At 37.3% G+C, this 16,772-nt stretch overlaps 1 protein-coding gene and 1 long non-coding RNA gene across 3 annotated transcripts in view; one reads left to right on the top strand and one right to left on the bottom strand.

Annotated features, from left to right (window-relative positions):
• Positions 1-2,931: 2,931 nt before the first annotated feature.
• LOC143684213 (uncharacterized) lies at positions 2,932-15,760 on the bottom strand. Its single transcript, XR_013175909.1, has 3 exons — positions 15,667-15,760; positions 14,868-15,188; positions 2,932-3,096 (listed from the first exon to the last, which is right to left on the bottom strand). It is a non-coding gene; the product is annotated as an uncharacterized LOC143684213 (long non-coding RNA).
• The window catches only part of ZBBX (zinc finger B-box domain containing), a 144,370-nt gene continuing 143,331 nt past the window's right edge, over positions 15,734-16,772 (top strand). For both annotated transcript variants that reach the window (XM_077160956.1, XM_077160955.1), the window contains exon 1: positions 15,734-15,851. The gene's annotated coding sequence lies outside the window, so the exon portion shown is untranslated. The remainder of the gene's footprint in view (positions 15,852-16,772) is intronic.

Below are 16,772 nucleotides of genomic sequence, written 5' to 3'. Positions count from 1 at the left end.
GTCAGAAATATTGCTGATGAGAACGAACCTGATTGTGTGTACAGATACATACCTAATTTTTTTGAGGTTCTGGTTCCTTAAGTATATGTAAAAATTATGGAAGCTTTCTGTATCACCTCTTAGAATGGACCTATATTAATATTTTATGTCAGAGGAATTGGAATATCAAATAAGCTCCTCTCTTCTTCATGGCAGTTAAAAGGTTGAGAGATGAATGGATTACAGGATGGAGAAGTAGTTTTAATATAAATTGAATGTTATTTTCTATTTAATGTCTTTAATATGCATATTTTGGGAAAATAAACTATTTTCCCTGACAAGATGATTAAGTACTAAATTGTGTCTGTGAGCATTGGATTTGTATTTGATACAATTAAAAAAGGAAACAACAACTAACCCAACAATTTCCAAATAATTTCCAGTGGGAATAAAATATTTTTTAAAGACTTCAAACAATAAATGTCGTTTAGCCATTAGCTCTGTAGATTAGAGGAAAAGTAAATATGCAAATACTGAGAAATACTTTGGAATGTTATATTATAGCACAACTCCACCCAATGGATTTCTGCTGAATTTCACTCATGTTGGAATGCTAGATATACTTAATGTCATCCGAATTTATATTTAGTTGATCACAATTATATGAAAATGAAATCACAACATGGTTAGAGAAAGGATTGGAAAATACACGCAGAGATTAACAGCTTTTGATATTGTGTGGAAAGCTTGAATATGTTTTCTACTTAAAAATATTTCCATATATAATTCATAGTGAAAAAGGTCAATGAACTTCATTAAAATTTGTTTACAAAGTGCTGAAGGGCAGTTTTCTGAGTTGTCTACATGATAAAAAGGTTATGCTGCTTAGCTCTTGTATCACGGTTTTAATTGGCTGTGACTTGTAATCCAATAGTTCAATAAAAACAGAAGTGAGATAATTGCATTTTACTTCTTCCTTTTCCATTAACTTGGTTTGCTATTATGGGCAAATAATTTAATATCTCTACTTCAGTTTCCTCTTCAGTGAAATGAGGACAAGCACATTAGCTTTTTTTATTTTACTTTGGCATTAAGAATTAATTGAGGCAATCACTGGAAAGAATTGCAAGTACATGAAGAAAATATTCATTAATAATCTGCAGGATAAGATCATTACTTTATTTCTTGAAGCATTTTAGAAATATTAGCAACCTAATACTTTCTGAAAAATAAGGTCAAATAAGTAAGTAATGCTAAAACAAGATTGTGATAAAATCAATAAAAATGAAAAAAATAAGTAGCAATAGAAATTTGTTTAGTTGAATATATCCAATAGGATATTGAATACGATTCATGACTCATTTAAGGCAAGATCTCAGCTACTAAAAAAATCCAAATACAGCGGCTTAAATAAGAAGTTAATTTTTCCTTTCAAAAAAATAAAAAAACAGGCTTTCTGAAGGTGGCAAGGAAACTGTCTCACATTCCATAGGTGAGAGTTTAGTCATACGGCCACAACTAGATGCAAAAAGAGGCCGTGAAATGCAATTCCTAAGTGGTCAACTCCATTCCTAGGAAGAAACAATAAAATAGTTGTTTTGTTTTGTTTTAGGCTAACTGGCATTCTGCCATAAATTATAGCTTGGACTCTGAAAACAGTTTTGAAATCATGCCACCATGGATGGAAACAGAAACTACTTTTACTCCCTGGTTTACCGCATCAGATTCCATTGACTTTAAATTCCATTCACATGCTGATGATGCCCCAGTTTGTATCTGTGGCTCGATCCCTGCCTTGAGCTCCAGCTTGGTATTGTGAACAGGCTACCCGCCCATCCACTTGGACATCTACATCTAACATTCCAAATTTAAAATATCAAAAAAGGATTCTTATTTATGCCCCCTCTCACTCCCTGCCCCAGCCTTGCCCAAACAGTTAATGGCACCAACATCCATCCCACATTTGGAAGCCATCTTGGATTCTTTCCTTACATGCAGAGTCAATTCCCAATATTTCCATCTTCTCTTTCTTCCTTTTTAAATAGAAACCCTGAGTTTTAGATGGATATCTGGTAGCTCACCTACAGACTGTATTTCCGGCCTCCCTGGCAGGTGGGTATCATTACATGATTACATGTTGTCTAATGTGATTTAGGATGAAACTGTACACACAACTTCTCAGTCATGCCCGTAAAAGAAATGGGTGTGACCACAGGGACTCCTTCATTGCTGGTGGGAAAGTAAAATGGTGTAATTACTTTGAGAAATAGTTTAACAGTTTGTTATGAAGTTAAACATAAACTTGCCATATGATTCAGCAATCCCATTTCTTGGTATCTGCTCAAGAGATATGAAAATATTTATCTAAGAAAATTGAAAAAAAAATGTCTACATAAAGACTGGGTCAAACATGTTTATGGCAAATTTATTTATAATAGACAAAGACTGGGCACAGTAAGATGTCCATTAACAGGTGAACATATAAATAATTTGTGTGTATCTATGCAATAGGATAATCCTCAGTGACAAAAGAAAACAAACTGTTGATTCACGTATCAACATGGATAACTCTCAAAAGCATCAGTGAAAGAAGCCTTACACAAAAGAGTACATACTATATAATTCTATTATCAGGAATTCTGCAAGAAGATTTTTTTAAAATTCTTTTAATTCTTAATTCTAGTGCTGGATACACAGATACATACATTTGTAAAACTCATTGAACTGCAAATTTTAAATGAGCGTAGTTTATGCTTTGTAAATTCTACCTGTACAAAACTGAATGAAAAAAATATGATCTTCTTTGCACAAGAAATAAAGTGGTAACAGTTAAATTTTAATCATGTTGAAAGTAAGCACTTTTTAGAAGTAATAGTCCAAATGGCCACTAGAAAATATATACAAACTTACTATAAAAAAAGATTCAAACTTAAAGATAAGATTTAATGTGTCAATTCTTAAGAGAAAAATAAAGAGTTGTGCCTTTATTTCCCTTCTGTCTTCTTCCAATCTCAATGGCTTGAATGCCAACTTGATGGCAGGAGCTGGGACATTCAACTCCGACCATTCAGTGGAAGTCATGTACTAAGGAAGGCAGAGAAACAGGATAGAAGGAGCCTGGGAAAGAAATCAATCTCAGTTAAGCTACTTTTCCTTTGGTATTGTTATAGCAGACATCCTGTATCTTAATGCAATCACTAATACAATCTCAATACATCGTTACTACAATTGCTTGGTTGTTGTTTTGCATGGAATATTGCATTAGCCTTCTCACTGCACTTTCTGTTTACATTTTGAACCCCTCTGTCCAATCTTCTCTCACAGCCAATGCAGTTTCTTAAAAATATAAATCATTTGCTACTCCCTGCTTAAAATTCTTTCATGGCTTCCTATAATATTCATTGGAATAAAATCCAAATGCTACCTTGACTTCTGTCTTCGACCTTCCAGGCTACCTCTCCATGTAATCTTCTCTTCTCTCTCCTCTTATTCATCATATTTAAACCACACATTCTTTCAATCCCTGGGCTTTGATGTTCCTCTTCCAAAAACATTTCTCATAGCTAGTTCCTTATCACCATCATGTGTTCATTACCAATATTGCTTCCTCAGAGAGTTTCTCTCTGACCGTGCTAACTAAAATAGCATCCAACCCCAGGAGATTGTTGATACTCTTGGCCTATTTATTCTCTTCATGGAATAAGCCAAGCCAGGTTTATGGGTATATTATATATTTCTCTCTGATAAAATACAAGCTCAATGGGGACCAAGAGCATATCTGTTTTGTTCGATGTTCTACCACCAAAGCATATCTGGTATATTCTGGTATATGGTAGGCACTAAATAATAGATGTTAAATGAAAGAATTTATAATTTTAATCTGATTTTCAGGCCCATAAATCCCAGGGGTCATCCTTCATTTCTCAACACCTCATTTAATCAATTCCAGGTTCATTGATGAATTTTTCTAAATATTGGCCTTGCTTTCTCTACCACAACCTAGGACACTAGTGTCTTCTAGACCATAGCAATAGCTTCTTAATTGGTCTCCCCTTAGGCAGAGCTGGATGATTCCTATCTCTTTTTCCCCTCCAACCTTCACCTCTGTTAAGCCCCTTGTATGTTTTAGCAATGCTAAAAAATCTTTACGTTCTCTAAACTCACTATACTCTAACTTACTGCAGAGAAGTTTTGTATATGCTTTTTTTCCTACCCAGAACACTTCCTAATTGAACCACAAACAGTTTGGAGTTCCACCTGGGCCAAACCTAGATAAGACAGCACCTAACTCTGGGAAGTCTTTCTTGAGTCCCACCTGTTAGGCAGAATCTCTCCTCTGTGCTCCCATACAATCACGCAATCACAGTTATAGCAGTTATCACCCTGGATCGTCCCTCTGGACTGCTTTTTCCCACAAGGATAGAGCACAAGACTATTGAGTTCATGGTTGTAGCTGTTAGTGATCAGAGTACCTGATCAGATTACTTCTTATTCATGAAGTATTTGGCAAATGACTGAAGGAGGTACCATCTTCACCAACGCTAGCTACATTGTGGCTTTCTGAATTAATGTGAAGAGGGTAATATTAACTCACAGTGGGCATGAGAACAATATATCTAGTTCCTTCTATAGTGGAGAGAGTTGTGACAGCTCCTGTGGAATATTTTTGGAGGAACTCCTGCAAAGGTAAGTCTGTTATTATGAAATGTTTCCAGAAATTTGATGAAAAATCTGCCCTTGGGGATAAGAAATGGAGGAGAATATAGTTGATGAAAGAAAATCACTGTCAGACATCTCATGTCAAACAAACCTTGTAACTTTTGTTTTGTGCCTCCCAGCTTGAGTGCAAAAGAGAAAAATGCAAATTTTCCAAATGAAGTACAGCTAAAAGTGCATAAATCTCAAGAAGACAGTAGGATACACTTATTAAAACTTGGCAACGACCAGAAACGAATGACTTTTCTCTGAAATGTCAGTTTTTTTCTTTTCAAGATTAGCTTTTCCCTAAAGCTACATCAATTATAAATAATTGTTTGCTAGCAAAACTGGTAGAGCTAAACTTGAAGCAAATAAACTAAGAAATTAAACTGATTAAAAAATAAACAGGAGATTTGGCTTATTTTTCTAGGAAATAACTTTAAATAGTGCTGGAATGGCTATCCTATATATGTCTATTAGGAATAATAATATAAAGTTATGTCAGACGTAGATTAATGTTCTAATGTTGTTTAAAAAGGAGTCTGGGAATCTACATTTTTGACTTGCCTTATAAACAAAGTTACCTTATTCTTTGATTCTTTTGTTAGTCATCCTAGTTAAGAGCAACCCATGCTTGTCCAAATAACAATGCAATTGTTTATCATTTTAAGGGTAACAAGGGTATATCATGGAACCCAAGGGCTAAGATATTAGTCTTCAGGAAAGGGAAAGCTTTCAGAGAATCTGTCTCTCACCTATGCTTCCCCCTTCCTTCTCTTCTCCTTTTCCTCCTTACTTCCTTCCTTTCCCACATGACAAAATATTGACACCCCCCCCCCCCCCGGGTGGCTCTCTCTAGGTCTCAATTCCACATTTTTACAAGAGAGATTCTGATTAGTCCTGTTGAACTCCTTTCCAATAAACCACTATAAGGGTCAGCTGAGTCACACAGTAAAGCAGGGCTGATGAGGCTCAGAGATTGTTGTCAGACAAAGGTACAGAGATGAGGGGCAGGTGACGGGTGACTCCCCTAGATGTTTATCAGTCCTAGGATGGAACCAAGAAATACTAACATTATAGTAAATGAGAGGCTATGGTGGAAAACGAAAGAAAACAGTGTATTTCCTTTCAAGCAAATTATTCTCGTATTCCAATTGACATTCTGAAGACCTTATCACGTGAGTTCTGTCTTCCCTTCTTCAGACCCCATTTCATGAAAAATTTAATAGTATCTTTGTATTAGAAATTCAATTTCTAAGGACCAGTGTCAATTGTATTTTTTTTTTATTACTGGATGGGTGGGGGGATCCTATCTGCCTTGTAGTAAAAACTAGTAAAAGTATGAATGACATAGAGAACAATTGGGAGATAATATTAATGAATTTATTTAAGTTGTCAACTTTTTTTATGGAGACCCCTGCAATAAACAGGGGTGGATAAAAAGGGCCAAGTATGGGTTTCATACTGAATCTATTTTAGGGTTGCTGGATAATTTTTTCAAGGTTTTCTGGACAATTTCAACTATTCTTTTAGTTTTGGCTACCACCTATATGACGATGACACCCTAAAATATATGCCATCTCCCATTACTGTTCCCATAACCTGATCTATATTTTATTGCTTCTTATTCCCTACTTCTTTCCATGTGTCACAAGTATCTCAAAAGTAAAAACATCAAAACTGAACTGTTTCTGTTTCCCTTTTCTCACCCCACACCACTATTCATGAACCTGTTCATCCTACAGCTGTCTCTGGGTTTGTTATCAGTATTACCTATTTATTCATCCAAACTATCAAATGTAGGAACCTATATCTCTGCTACCTGTTCCTCACCAATCACAATTCTTTGGTCACTAAGGCCTGCTTAAAATTTATAAAATCCCATTGAATCCATTTCACCTGGCCCACGTTCCCTTCACTGATTTCTATCTTGGAATAATGGAATCATGTTTTTGACCTGTCCTTTTGACTCCATTTTGTCTTTTTGCTCTATCTTCATACCAGAATTACCTTTTAAAGATGCTGCTGCAGCATGCTGAGATTATCATGCTTCTCCTTTAAAAACAATTCTTGGATTTTCATTGTCAAAAGGGTATTGTGTAAGGTGCTTTTTAAAATCCTTATTTAAGGATGGAACAGCTTCCTATACCTATTTCCCTGCCAAAAATAATACGTCTGAATCACCCAGAAACATGTCATGCCACAAACATCCCATTCCCTCACACTTTTTGAACACTTTTAAAATTGATACATCATATATTAATTATTTGTAAAATTCCCATTTTCATCAATAGATAGTGAGATCCTCAAAGGGAGAGAAGGAGTCTTCAGTCACTTTTTAATCCTTCCTAGGGAAGTGCCTGGAATATAGCAGGTGTTTAATAAATGTCAATTAAATGAAACTATGCCCATTCAACAAACCTATACATTTAATTTTCAACTAGGAAGAAATTGCACATTGCACGACTTGGAAATTTATCATATGCTTGTGTAATTTTCCTCCACTTCTGAAGCATCAATAATAATTGCCTGTGTTACAGAAATTTATTTGCTGAAGAATTCTGTGTCATAGATGTCAGCCAGAAATTACAATGCTGAGAAAAATGATAAAAGGAAAATATCATCTCATAGGTTTCTTTTTTCCCTTCAAGTTTAGCCCTTCAGATACATGTAAATACATTTATATCATACTAATTTAGGTTTTGAGAAATCTTTTTGTGATTCTATGTTGCCTGTATAGCTCAGCTATCCTGGACAAATTGAAAAACCTCATACATATGTAATAGGTATTATACTCATGTTTCCCAGGGCATGAAGAAGACAGATCTTCTTTGGAGAGTAAGGCCACCTTGCAGGACTCATAAAAGAGATAGTAGAAAACTGTTTTTGCAATCCTGAGCTAACCACCAACTTCTACCAATAAAAGAGTTTGGAGGGCCAAGAAGTAGAGTTGAGATTAAAAGAACACTTTTGGAGAACGCCTGGAGTGCTGTGTGTCTCATCTCCCTCCAGTGGTGGAGGTCTCGGTATTATTTTGAAATATAATTTGCAATAGTTACAAATATGATGTGTTATAAATAGAGAATGCACAATTTGTCAAAGTTTACTTCAGTCATTGAGGCAGGAAACATCAGAATGGTAAAGCTGGTCCAAAGAAAATTTTATAGACTGACTATATTATAAGAATTGATAAAAAATTGGTATAAGATGTCTAGGTTAGATACACAACTAGTTTATGTTCTATAGGGCAATGAGACCAAAATGCTTGAGATTATTTTATTTTATATAAAGTGCAGAAATTATTGGCATATTTACCAAATTAAAAAAACTCTACACATTAACATGTAATGTTATAGAATCAGTGACCTTATCAATAGTTAATAATAAAGGTATGTTTCTAGTATGGCATTGCAAAGGCATGCAATTATTCCTTTGCCATATTTCTAAGTTTTGGATAACGTTACTTAGCAATCCTTGGCCCTCATTTCAAGCCAAGCAAGATGGCTATTGATGGGTCCCTGCAGTCAGGGACACATGGACTGGCTTCTCACTTTCATTTGAAAAGCAAGAAGGACAAGAAACAGGCGGACAGGCTGTTAGTGTACAAGCCAAATAGAGGCAATGTGGTGGGTTTTCTGCACTTCCACAGCTGGTGGGGCAAAGTATAGAAGAGGATTTTCTGTAGGTCAGACATGGAACACAGGCAAGAGTAAGAGGGAAAACCAGAGAGTCATCTTAAGTTCTGTCCAGGAGGGCTACCAATACCCGGCAGAGAGAAGTGGGAGCATTATCACCTGATGCATAGTGGCTGAGGAAGTGAAGGTCTGAGGAGAATGCATCATTTGCATCTAGGGAAATGCAAGTAAAAGGCCTCTAGCAAATGGGGAAGGTATGGTCTCTGGAACCTGGACTGTTTTCTTTTTTTTTATTAATTAAAAAAATTAACTAAAACAACATTTAGATATCATTCCATTCTACATATACAATCAGTAATTCTTAATATCATCACATACATGCATATTCATCATTTCTAAGTACATTTGCATCGATTTAGAAAAAGAAATAGAAAGACAACAGAAAAAGAAATAAAATGATAATAGAGAGAAAAAAATAAAAAAAAGAAAAAAAAAACTATACCTCAGATGCAGCTTCATTCCGTGTTTTAACATAATTACATTACAATTAGGTAGTATTGTGCTATCCATTTCTGAGTTTTTGTATCCAGTCTTGTTGCACAGTCTGTATCCCTTCAGCTCCAATTACCCATTATCTTACCCTATTTCTATCTCCTGATGGTCTCTGTTACCAATGACATATTCCAAGTTTATTCTCGAATGTCCGTTCACATCAGTGGGACCATACAGTATTTGTCCTTTAGTTTTTGGCTAGACTCACTCAGCATAATGTTCTCTAGGTCCATCCATGTTATTACATGCTTCATAAGTTTATTCTGTCTTAAAGCTGCATAATATTCCATCGTATGTATATACCACAGTTTGTTTAGCCACTCGTCTGTTGATGGACATTTTGGCTGTTTCCATTTCTTTGCAACTGTAAATAATGCTGCTATAAAAATTGGTGTGCAAATGTCCGTTTGTGTCTTTGCCCTTAAGTCCTCTGAGTAGATACCTAGCAATGGTATTGCTGGGTCGTATGGTAATTCTATATTCAGCTTTTTGAGGAACCGCCAAACTGCCTTCCACAGTGGTTGCACCCTTTGACATTCCCACCAACAGTGGATAAGTGTGCCTCTTTCTCCACATCCTCTCCAGCACTTGTCATTTTCTGTTTTGTTGATAATGGCCATTCTGGTGGGTGTGAGATGATATCTCATTGTGGGTTTGATTTGCATTTCTCTAATGGCCAGGGACATTGAGCATCTCTTCATGTGCCTTTTGGCCTTTTGTATTTCCTCTTCTGATAGGTGTCTGTTCAAGTCTTTTTCCCATTTTGTAATTGGGTTGGCTGTCTTTTTGTTGTTGTTGAGTTGAACAATCTCTTTATAAATTCTGGATACTAGACCTTTATCTGATATGTCATTTCCAAATAATGTCTCCCATTGTGTAGGCTGTCTTTCTACTTTCTTGATGAAGTTCTTTGATGCACAAAAGTGTTTAATTTTGAGGAGCTCCCATTTATTTATTTCTTTCTTCAGTGCTCATGCTTTAGGTTTAAGGTCCATAAAACCGCCTCCAATTGTAAGATTCATAAGATATCTCCCTACATTTTCCTCTAACTGTTTTATGGTCTTAGACCTAATGTTTAGATCTTTGATCCATTTTGAGTTAACTTTTGTATAGGGTGTGAGATACGGGTCCTCTTTCATTCTTTTGCATATGGATATCCAGTTCTCTAGGCACCATTTATTGAAGAGACTGTTCTGTCCCAGGTGAGTTGGCTTGACTGCCTTATCAAAGATCAAATGTCCATAGATGGGAGGGTCTATATCTGAGCACTCTATTCGATTCCATTGGTCGATATATCTATCTTTATGCCAGTACCATGCTGTTCTGACCACTGTGGCTTCATAATATGCCTTAAAGTCAGGCAGTGTGAGACCTCCAGCTTTGTTTTTTTTCCTCAAGATACTTTTAGCAATTCGGGGCACCCTGCCCTTCCAGATAAATTTGCTTACTGGTTTTTCTATTTCTGAAAAATAAGTTGTTGGAATTTTGATTGGTATTGCATTGAATCTGTAAATCAATTTAGGTAGGATTGACATCTTAACTATATTTAGTCTTCCAATCCATGAACACGGTATGCCCTTCCATCTATTTAGGTCTTCTATGATTTCTTTTAACAGTTTTTTGTAGTTTTCTTTGTATAGGTCTTTTGTCTCTTTAGTTAAATTTATTCCCAAGTATTTTATTCTTTTAGTTGCAGTTGTAAATGGAATTCGTTTCTTGATTTCCCCCTCAGCTTGTTCATTGCTAGTGTATAGCAACACTACAGATTTTTGAATGTTGATCTTGTAACCTGCTTCTTTGCTGTAGTCATTTATTAGTTCTAGTAGTTTTGCTGTGGATTTTTCAGGGTTTTTGACGTATAGTATCATGTCATCTGCAAACAGTGATAGTTTTACTTCTTCCTTTCCAATTTTGATGCCTTGTATTTCTTTTTCTTGTCTAATTGCTCTGGCTAGAACTTCCAACACGATGTTGAATAACAGTGGTGATAATGGACATCCTTGTCTTGTTCCTGATCTTAGGGGGAAAGTTTTCAATTTTTCCCCATTGAGGATGATATTAGCTGTGGGTTTTTCATATATTCCCTCTATCATTTTAAGGAAGTTCCCTTATATTCCTATCTTTTGAAGTGTTTTCAACAGGAAAGGGTGTTGAATCTTGTCAAATGCCTTCTTTGCATCAATTGAGATGATCATGTGATTTTTCTGCTTTGATTTGTTGATATGGTGTATTATATTAATTGATTTTCTTATGTTGAACCATCCTTGCATACCTGGGATGAATCCTACTTGGTCATGATGTATAATTCTTTTAATGTGTTGCTGGATTCGATTTGCTAGAATTTTATTGAGGATTTTTGCATCTATGTTAATTAGAGAGATTGGTCTGTAGTTTTCTTTTTTTGTAATATTTGCCTGGTTTTGGTATGAGGGTGATGTTGGCTTCATAGAATGAATTAGGTAGCTTTCCTTCCACTTCAATTTTTTTGAAGAGTTTGAGCAGGGTTGGTACTAAGTCTTTCTAGAATGTTTGGTAGAATTCACACGTGAAGCTGTCTGGTCCTGGATTTTTCTTTTTGGGAAGCTTTTGAATGACTGATTCAATTTCTTTACTTGTGATTGGTTTGTTGAGGTCACCTATTTCTTCTTGAGTCAAAGTTGGTTGTTCATGCCTTTCTAGGAACTTGTCTATTTCATCTACATTGTTGTATTTATTAGCAGAAAGTTGTTCATAGTATCCTGTTATTACCTCCTTTATTTCTGTGAGGTCAGTGGTTATGTCTCCTCTTCCATTTCTGATCCTATTTATTTGTGTCCTCTCTCTTCTTTTTGTCAATCTTGCTAAGGGCCCATCAATCTTGTTGATTTTCTCATAGAACCAACTTCTGGTCTTATTGGTTTTCTCTATTGTTTTCATGTTCTCAATTTCATTTATTTCTGCTCTAATCTTTGTTATTTCTTTCCTTTTTCTTGCTTTGGGGTTAGTTTGCTGTTCTTTCTCCAGTTCTTCCAAGTGGACAGTTAATTCCCGAATTTTTGCCCTTTCTTCTTTTCTGATATAGGCATTTAGGGCAATAAATTTCCCTCTTAGCACTGCCTTTGCTGTGTCCCATAGGTTTTGATATGTTGTGTTTTCATTTTCATTGGGAACCTGGACTGTTTTAAACAACTGGCAGCCTCAGTGCCAGTCAAATTAAAAGTTCTCTGCCTTTGTCCACATCTTTTTTGGTGATTGCAATATAGGCCATTAATAAGGCTAGAGGAAGAATGGATGAAGAAAAATAGAAACACAAGACTTTCTCAACATGTTCTTGACTTTGGGCTTCCCTACATTCAGTAGGGAAGGGGACAAGCATTAATGTTAAATCAACTGCAAAGTTTAGACGGTTGTGTAGGACTGATACTCTTATTGCTTATCTAAGAACCTTCATTATGGGTGTGTGACCAGAAACTTCATGCGGCCAGCCACAACTTTCATCCAGACAGTGCCCCCAAGTTTGAAGGGACACGTTCATAGGCAGTAGAATAAATTTGCTTAGTAAGTTGTGTTTGTTTAATGGAAATGTGTGTGTGTGTTTAAAAAGCATGACCTTGCAGTTATCCTCCAAGTTCAGTAAATCTGTGCTCCTAATTTATGCATTATGGTAATTTTAATTTCTTTAAATTGATTATCCGTAGATTAGAAAACTAGACTTCAAAGCTTGTCTTCTCATTGGCATACTGAAGCACAATTTTGAAAATACCCTGAGGAATACTTTTCTCTTGATATAAACATGGTAAACTATTTGCAGAATTCCTGGTAAGTCTGTTAAATGCACTCCACTTTAGCAGAGAGAATATAATTTCTCTCGAGGTGTCACTGTTTATACATGTTTCATTTCATTTTGTCACTAATCATGGTTCTGAAAGAAAGGCACTTCATACTTTTCATTTAACTATGTAACTTGAGAGGGGCACTTTTTTTTCCCGTGCTTTTGTTTTGCATAACTGTGCATGCAAAGATGTTTTCTAACTATAAGTAAGATAATGTTAGCTTAATGCTTTTGAAAAGAGCCAAGAACATTTCACATATTATTTTTATGAGTCTAGTTTTACTCTTGTACTCGCAAATTATTGTAAAAAAAATTTTTTTTAAGTAAAAATGTGCCTGTATGTAAGTGATGAGATATTTTATGCAAAATAATGCTCTCTTTTGGGACAGATTTGAAGTTTGTTTACTGTTCCCTCTGTCTGATATGATCCTTGCCTGGACTTCCCAAACTCATTCTCCCTTCCCACATTCAGAGACTTCTCTGACCACTTTACCTAAAATAGAACTCTTAATTATTTTCTATTTTCTTATTCTGTTTTATTTTTCTTCATGGCACCTGACAGATATTTATATTTATTTATTTAAAATATGTTTGGCCACTTTGAATTCTTCACTGCAGTACTTTAAGGACCTAAGGTGGTAGACTTTGAGTAAATATTTGTTGAGAAATGTAGGAATGGATGAATGAATGGATGGATGCCCAAAATACCTTTTCTAGTAGCTTGAAGAGTGTACACATCTTGGAGATATACTCCTGCCCAAGAAAACTCCACAGTAATACAGATCCATTTGAAATTTGTTGTTGTGTTATGGTTGGGGACCACTATGAAAACAGCTATCATGGCTTCATTGACACCACCATCCTTTACCACTAATTATGGACTTACTGTGGGTCTAGCATGATGCAGATGCCATACACAGTGCTTCATTTACTCTTCTATTTGACACCATGTGTTTTCATTTGCTAAAGCTGACAAAATGCTGTATACCAGAAATAGGTTGGCTTTTACAATGGGGATTTATTAACTTACAAACTTACAGTTCTGAGGCTATGAAAAATGTTCACATTAAGGTATCAACAAGATGATATCTCCTTCTTGAAGAAAGACTGCTGGCAATCCAGACTCCTCTGTCACATGTCCAGGCGCATGGTGATGTCTGCTGGTCCTATTTTCCCTGGTTTCATTGCTTTTAGCTTTTGGCTTCTTCTTCTGTGGCTTCCTATCTCAGTTTCTGGGTCTTTCTCTGTTTGCTTCTCTGAGTTTTATCTCTCTGTTTTCTGTGGGTTCTCAGTTCTCTGGGGTTTTTCTCTAAATTTCTCTGGGGCTTTTTCTGCCTTTTTTTAAATCTTCTTATAAAGGACTCCACTAAGAGGATCGAGACCCACTTTGAAATGAGGCAAGTTATATCTCAACTGAAATAGCCTAATCAAAAGGGTTCCACCCACAATCAGTCTACATCCATAGGAATGGATTAAAAGAACATCATCTTTTCTGGGGTAGATAGCTGCAAACCACCATGCCATGTATTGGTAAGATACTCTTATTCCATTTAATCAATGGATCCGGGTTTTATAACTTGGTCAAGGTCATACAGTAGTTGACTGTGAAAGGAAAAGGGCTCAAACTCAGGTCTGTCTGACACCAAAGCCCAGAGTCGTAACTGCAAGTCTATCATTGTATTCTCTTATCCATGATGCTTATAATCTTATATAACTGACTCTGCCTGGGGAAGGCATTAAATGTTTCCTTAAATGGGTATTGACAGGCACATTAATGTGGGAAACAATGGTGCAAAGGTTACTGTCTTAACTATAGCACTTAAGCTAATTTGTCCAGTAAAACGTAGATGCAATGTGGTTAAACAACCTATAGAGTGACTGACTGCAGAATAAACCACACATCCTACTTCTAGTATGTGAAAGCTGATATCAAAACCATAGCATATTTGGGAAAGTAAAAGTAAAAGTAAGTTCACTACAGATGCCTCTGTTTGGAACAGACAACTGAGATTTTGAGAAATATGGGTTGAGATTTCATATATGTATCACTCTCACTACCCTGTCGATGTGGGTTGAAGTGTGTCCCCTAAAAAGATATGTTGACATCCCAATTCCTGATACTTCAGAATGTGATCCTTTTTGGAAATAGGGTAGTTACAAATGGAATTAGGAAAATTAAAATGATGTCTTACCGGAGTATGGTGGGCTCTTATTCCAAGACGACTGGTGTCTTACACTATGAAGGGGAGAACACAGATACAGAGAAAAGACGGGCAAATGATGCGTGATGGACAAAGAGACTGAGAAATGGCTCAGCCGCAGAATGCTAAGGATTGCTGGCCACTGCCAGAAGCCAGGAGAGACATGGAGCAGATTCTTCCCTACAGAGCCTTCAGAGGGAGCATGGCACTTCCACATCTTGGTTTTGGGCTTCTAGCCTCCTCTAGGACCGTGACAATAAATCTTTGTTGTTTTAACCTTCCGGTGTGTGGTATTTTTTCTTCTTAAAAAAACTAAGAAGATACAGGTAGGTCAGATATTTAGTATAAAGAAAAGAGTATTCTAGGCTTGCTAAGAGACCTGGGTTCTAGTGCTTACTTTGCCTATTCAGACCTTTTGATGAACAATTAAACATAGCTTGGGTTTATTCTTGGGTCTGTCATTTTCTAGCTGTGCAACTTTGGGTTCTACTCAAAATTTCTGCACCTCAGTTTTCTTAAATGGAAATTGGGTATGATGATAATACTATCTACTCTTGCGCTGTTAAGAGGATGAATTGATTATTACATATGAAGCTCTTAGAACAGTGTCTGGAATATGGTAGGGCCTCATTATGTGTTGGCCATTATTATGACTATGATCTCCTGCTTCATTTCTTTGCTCCCTAAAAGGAGGGCGTGGAGATACTGCCCTAATATACACGATCCTCTCCCACCTAAAGCGTCCAGGTCCAGCTGAGTTTCCCTACCCCTTGTCCTCCCCTGACCGCACCTTTCCTCCCTTCCTCTTTTCGCCGCAGGACTCCCTTGCTCCCTCTGCCGGCCGACAGCCGCAGGACCAAGCCTTCTGGTTGCTATGGGTACCGAGGCGGGCGCGGTAACCAAGGAGACCAAGGCGGAAGCTCCGGGCGGCGAGCCTGGGCAGGCGCGGGTGCCGAAGGCCGCTGGGGTCTTCAGGTGGGTCGGCTGCGGGCGGGTGGCGGCGGCGGCCCTGTGAGGCGGCCGGCCGGGGCAGTGCGCAGGGCTGGGGGGCGCCGCCGGGGCGGGGCGGGGCGGCGGGAGGGAGCCTCAGCTTGGGGTGGAGCTGGGGGGCGCCGGGCTGTTGGTGTTTTGTTAAATCCCTGCCGAGTGTCCCCCACGGTGCCGGGCCCGCGAGCTGCCCTGGCCTCAGGAGTGGCAAGTCATATAAACAAAAGACGTCGCAGCCCTGATGAGATGTGCACCGAGGGTGAATCCTAAATTAGCCTTACCGACGTCTCATCGTTTTACCCCTTAGCGGCCTGACCTTTTAGAATATGAACCTCTTTTATCCTTTGAGGTCGTTTGTGTATAAAAAAGTTTGGTGTCCCGAGAAGCCGCGTCGCAGTTCCTGCGCGGACGCATGCGCACACTCCTGTCTTGCAGTCCACTCTCCTCCCAAGTAAAGGCTACTGTTGGCGTGGCCTGATTTCTGAGAAATCTGAAATTGTGGAAATTTTTTTCCTTCCCCAAATCAGCATTACAGGTGCTGATTAGATATTCAGCTACATTTTTTTTGTTAAATATTTTATTAAAAATTCGATGATATGTTTTATAGCATTACTTTTTAAGTCTAGAATTAGCAATTTTCATTAAAAAAATAAAGCCTTGCGAAATTGAAACTACGCAAGATTAAACATCTGTGTGAATGTATGTTGATAGGAATCTACCAGACCCCTCCCTCCTCCCTCTGACACTTTATAGTAGTCAGAGAAAACTGCCCAGATTCTGAAAGTAGTAGGGTCCTTTGCTTGTTTCTGTTAAAAATCGTAGTACTTCCTGCAATTATTTTATTTACTTTTTCATTTCCCTACTTTACTCAGCAGAGTGTAAGCTCAGTGAGAATCGGTACTCTTCCCG

This window comes from Tamandua tetradactyla, chromosome 5 (assembly GCF_023851605.1).
Source record: "Tamandua tetradactyla isolate mTamTet1 chromosome 5, mTamTet1.pri, whole genome shotgun sequence".
NCBI classification, from domain to species: domain Eukaryota; kingdom Metazoa; phylum Chordata; class Mammalia; order Pilosa; family Myrmecophagidae; genus Tamandua; species Tamandua tetradactyla.
The sequence above is the reverse complement of the archived record's forward strand: the minus strand, read 5'-3'. Positions and strand labels throughout refer to the sequence as shown.